This window comes from Lineus longissimus, chromosome 5 (genome assembly GCF_910592395.1).
Source record: "Lineus longissimus chromosome 5, tnLinLong1.2, whole genome shotgun sequence".
In the NCBI taxonomy this organism is placed as follows: Eukaryota; Metazoa; Nemertea; class Pilidiophora; order Heteronemertea; family Lineidae; genus Lineus; species Lineus longissimus.
Window position 1 is genome coordinate 17745826 of NC_088312.1, and position 5583 is coordinate 17751408.

The window sequence follows — 5583 nt, forward strand, 5'->3', positions numbered from 1 at the left end:
ACTATATCTCTGGTCGAATGTCAACTTCGACTTCAACTTCAACTTCAAATCAGCGCGGAATCTCGAAATTTTTGTCTCAATTTGTCCGAATTGTCGTTTCGACTCTGTATAATGCAGCGGTCAATTACAACTCTTAACCCCCCATTTCAGGGGTCGACACTGATGCGACGCCGCATCTGCGTCGCATCCTGAGGTTTCCGAAACATCCCTAGCGTTGAATTCCTGACGAACTGAGTAAAAATCAGTCAATGTCTGTAATAACAAAGATGATCTTTAGTGAATTCCTGCGTACGGGACCGCCGAACATGCCGAAAGACCGTCGCATGTCTGGCGACCGCGGTCAGTCATCACCCATGCACGTTTTTCCAGCCTCGATTTCATTTGGTACTATTATCCACTTTCTTCTTTCCGTCAATTTTCTGACATCTGCAGCCATCATTGTGGGGGAAGAGGGTTCAGAATTAAAGGAGGCACTGTTCAGTTGATTTGCACAAACCGGCCAACCCTTACCCAGATATGGGAACAAGTCTATTCATAATAGATTTCGTACCCAAAAATGTGAATTTGTGTGGCATTCCTGACGTTCACTGTTCTGACAAGTGAAAAACAGGTGATGCTCTGAAGCTCCAAAAAAGAAGAAGCAGTGAATTCCTGGGGCAAGGATCTTGTGCTCTGGGTGAGAAACTGTCGATTCCTGGACGACCCCTTTTTTCCCAGGTGTCAAATAAATGTCGAATGTCTGATAGTCTGATGTCTGACAATTTATTCACGGAATCTCAAAATTTTCATATCACTTTGTCTGAACGGTCAACTCGACCCTATAACCATAATTAGTGCAATCGGTTGCGACGACCGCCATCGCCGGTCAACTATCATCGCAAGTAGACTATATCGCTCGTCGAATGTCAACTTTAATCACACTGGAATCGCGAAATTTCGGTCTGAATTTTTTCCGAATGGTCATGTCAACTCAGTATAACCAAAATTAGCGCGATCGGTGGTGACGAGCGCCATCGCCGATCGACTATCACTGCCAGTAGGCTATATCGCTTGTCGAATGATAACTCATACAAGGGATCTTGAAATTTCGATCTCAACTTCTCCGAATGGTCCTCTCGACTCTTTATAACCAAAATAAGCGCGATTGGTCCGGACAAGCGCCATCGCCGATCGAGTAACACCGCCAGTAGGCTCTATCGGTATTTCAATGTCAAATTTAGACTTCGCGGAATCTGGAAATTTTTGTCCTTATTTATCCAAACGGTCATCTGGACACTTTGTATCAAAAATGAGCGTGATCTGGAGCGACGAGGGTCATCGCCGACCGACTATCATCACCACTAGACTATATCGCTAGTTGAATGACAAATTATCGTCGCTGAATCTAGAAATTTGGGTGTGAATTTTTCAGAACTGTCATCACGACTCTTTATAACCGAAATGAGCGCGATCTGTCGCGACGAGCGCAATCGCCGACCGAGTATCATTGCCAGTACGCTATATTGGTAATAGAATGACAACTGATCGTCATGGAATTTCGGTCTCAATTAGTCCAAACGGTCATCACGACTCAGTATAACCGAAATGAGCGCAATCGGTAGCGACGAGCGCCATCGCTGACCGGCTATTATCGCTGGTAGACTGTATCGCTAGTTGAATGAAAATTTATCGTCGTAGAATTTCGGTCTCAATTTTTCAGAACGGTCACCTCGACTCCTTAAAACCAAAATGAGCACAATTAGTCGCGACAAGCGCCATTGCCGATCGAATATCACCGCCAGTAGGCTATATGGATAGTTCAATGTCAACTGTAATCATCGCGGAATCTCGAAATTTTTGTCTCAATTTGTCCAGACGGTCATCTCGACACTTTATAACCAAAATGAGCGCATTCTGTAGCGACGAGCGCCATCGCCGACCGACTATCATCACCAGTAGACTATATCACTAGTTGAATGACAACTTAAATCATCGGGGAATCTCGAAATTTCGGTCTCAATTAATTTGCCCGAACGGTCATCTCGACTCTTAATAACCAAAATGAGCGCGAATGATCGCGAGAAACGCCATCGCAGACTGACTATCACCGTCAGTAGATTATATCGCTATTTGAATGACAAAATATCGTCGCAGAATCTCCAAATTTCGGTCTCAATTCTTCAGAACTTCCATCTCGACTCTTTATAACCAAATTGAGCGCGATCGGTTGCGATGAACGCAATCGCCGTCCGACTATCATCGCCAGTAGGCTATATCGCTTATGGCAAGCCAAAGCGGAATTTATTCAAGACCGTGGAATTACTATTCAAGAAGTTAAATATATGTTCAAGACCAAAATATGTTCAATCTTGAATCAAATATTGTCAACCTTGAATCAAATATTGTCAACCTTGAATCAAATATTGTCAACCTTGAACAAAATATATTCAACCTTGAACAAAATATATTCAAGACTCACGTGACCATATTCAAGACGCACGTGACCACAAAAATTGATGACGTAGTTGCTCATGTTTTGATGCTTTACGGACTTTCCCGAACCCGCGTCCGGACTTTCCCGAACCCATGGTACTTGTGTTGCGTTTCGGAGCTCGAATTGTCCGCACGAGGTTTTGACACATGGTTGTACACGTACCTAGCCGCCTACACCTGACATGTACTGTAATCCTACACATCATGACATGGATGCCGAGTGAATGTCAGAGCCGATACATGTTTCACAGACATATCAGGCAAATTATAGGTTCAAAATGCGCAATGCCTGTCGTGAAACAGAACGCATCGGAAGTACCACAGATTCTACGCTCTACGTCATCAATTTTGTGGTCACGTGCGTCTTGAATATGGTCACGTGAGTCTTGAATATATTTTGTTCAAGGTTGAATATATTTTGTTCAAGGTTGAACATATTTTATTCAAGGTTGAACATATTTTATTCAAGGTTGAAAACATTTGATTCAAGGTTGAACATATTTTAGTCTTGAACATATATTTCCTTCTTGAACTTATATTTAACTTCTTGAATGGTAATTCTAAAGTCTTGAATAAATTCCGCTTTGGCTTGCCATAATCGCTAGTCGAAAGACAACTTATTCACGGAATATCGAAAATTCTGCCTCAAATTGTCCGAATGGTCATCTCGACTCTGTATAAATGAGCGTGATCGGTCGCGACGACCGCCATCGCCGATCGACTATTCGCAAGAAACACAATGTTTAAGTTTTGAATATAAAGTTAAAATAAAAGATTGAGGTGTGTCTTTTAATCCAGAAGTATTAAGGTAGCAGGAAGGGTTGGGCGTTTGTGGTTTCTGAGTCTGAGGGGGTTGGTGTCTGTTGACTGTGCTTTAAGAGAGACTAGGCATGGCGCCAGTCTCTCTTAAAGCACAGTCAACAGGCATTTGGTCTCAGTATTTGGGTTTTGATTGCCATGACTGTACCCCTGTAAAAGTCAGAGGAGGAGAAGTTTGGAATGATGAAAGCATTGAAGAAGAAGAAATGTTATCATTGAGGAAAGCAAAATTTATTATGAGACTAGAAGGCAGTGTCCTGACTTGATTATTTTGAAAATGGCGGTCTGAACACATTAAAAGGTGGAACATGGCATTTTATCGACTTTGAAGTGCTCCGCAGTTAAAGGGAGACTATAGGCAGCAGCTAGGTAGGCAAGATAAAATCATACAAATTTGCCAATAGGGGTCAGTCATATCTGTAGGCATGGCGCCAGTCTCTCTTAAAGCACAGTCAACAGGCATTTGGTCTTAGTATTTGGGTAAGTACAGAATCAAGGCAGCACAGAGAGCAATGATTGAACGATGCTGTGGACAAGTCCAAGGATACTGCATCAGTCACGACCAACTTCTCATCAGAAAGCGTCACCACCAGCATATTCAATGTTCAGTTCCAACCTGTACCAGTCCAATGCACGCCTGTCATGGTCAGCAGTGGTCAGCTTAGCGCGATATGGAACATTCTTCCGAAACTCAAGCGAGGGAAGTCTGCTCATTTGCCTATCTCGCGCACTGCTCCTTCTTGTCAAACATCGTAGTGAAATCGTGGTACAGTGGGGCGTCCTCGAGGATTGCAGCTGGTCGGACAGACGTGAGGTGGAATGTGGGCGGCTGCACTTCTTCGTTGATGTGCGATGGCAGATAGCACAGTTGTTGCGTTGCATGACAGCTGAAAGTGAATGTGATATCATAGAACTGAGGCGTTTGCAATGAGACTATAGGTGAAGTAGAAGCAAGGAGTGAAATGGGCCATCTTCCAGTGACTAATATACAGAGTAAGGGCCCTGGGTGTTGTTAGATTCAGCATTGAATGTATTCCTCGTACAAGCGTGAATAGTGTGGACATACAGTGAGAGGTGAGAGACCCCTATTGACTACTTCCTGTAACTTTATCTTGGATATTATATTAGTATTGAACTTCTAGCCATGGAATATGAAGAAATTGAAATTGAAGTTGTAGGCATGGAATATGAAAAATTATTCAACGGTGAAAGACATTATTCCATGAGGCTTTGACGTGATCGCAAAGGACGCGACGTGATTGGTTCACATGCTAATGAGGTATGATAATGATAATTACCTCTATAAATGCTACTTGGATAGCGACTGTGTCGTTGACTGCAACAGTGGTCTATGTCAATGTGTACCTGTAATGTCAATGAAGTATGATGAGGTGATGACGATAGTGCAATTATTAAATATTGGCAAGAGATCATACTGCAACATAGGTCTTGTTTTTGACAGATGACTGTGCGACATTCCCATTGGGTCTTGTTAGAGTCAGCGCTGCATGTATTCCTTGTACAAGCTTGAATAGTTGTGACGGACTTTGAGGGGTGAGAGACCCCTATCGGCTACTTCGTCTAACTTTATCTTGCCTACCTAGCTGCTAGCAATAGTGCCCCTTTATCAAGACTGAAACCCACTGTGTGGGGCTAAGAAATTACCTTTATAATCCTAGTTGGATAACCACTGTGTAGATGATTTGAAGAGTGCTCTGTGGATGTGTGCCTGTAATGTCAATGAAAGTATGATGAGGTGATGACGATAGTGGAATGACGAAATATTGGAAAGAGATCTATTCCTAGAAGAACATATGTCCTGTTTTGACTAGGTGGCGCATTTTAGAATCAGCAGTGAGCACTGTGTGTAACATGGTGGAGGCAGCGGAGATAATAGCTGTGTCGAAAGTATTGTTATAGGGCCTTCCCTAGGCCCATGGGGTTAAATTTACAATCCACGATTGAAAAGACGTAGTTTGATCGCATTCAACTATAAATCCATTGAACAGTTGTGTTCCTTTAGTCAACCGATGACCTTTTGTTGGGCCATGATCGGGGATTGTAAACTGTAAATGTATTATGGACTGGGAGACGGGGGAAACACAAGTGAAATAGACCAAAACAAGTGATTTTGGGGCTTTGGTTTAGACGCATGCCCCACATGCGCCATGCGGGATTATACGGTTCATGTGAACTTGTTGACATCTACATGATCTAGTGCTGTTATTGGTACATGGTACATGGTAGGCCTAATCATCATGGCTATATGTTTCAGGAAAAGCGCGGAGTAAA

The 5583-nt window shown here is 42.9% G+C and overlaps 1 long non-coding RNA gene across 1 annotated transcript; it reads right to left on the reverse strand.

The window, feature by feature from the left end:
* Positions 1 to 3739: 3739 nt before the first annotated feature.
* LOC135487444 (uncharacterized) lies at positions 3740 to 5022 on the reverse strand. Its single transcript, XR_010446850.1, has 3 exons — positions 4957 to 5022; positions 4590 to 4656; positions 3740 to 4178 (listed from the first exon to the last, which is right to left on the reverse strand). It is a non-coding gene; the product is annotated as an uncharacterized LOC135487444 (long non-coding RNA).
* Between the last annotated feature and the right edge of the window lie 561 nt (positions 5023 to 5583).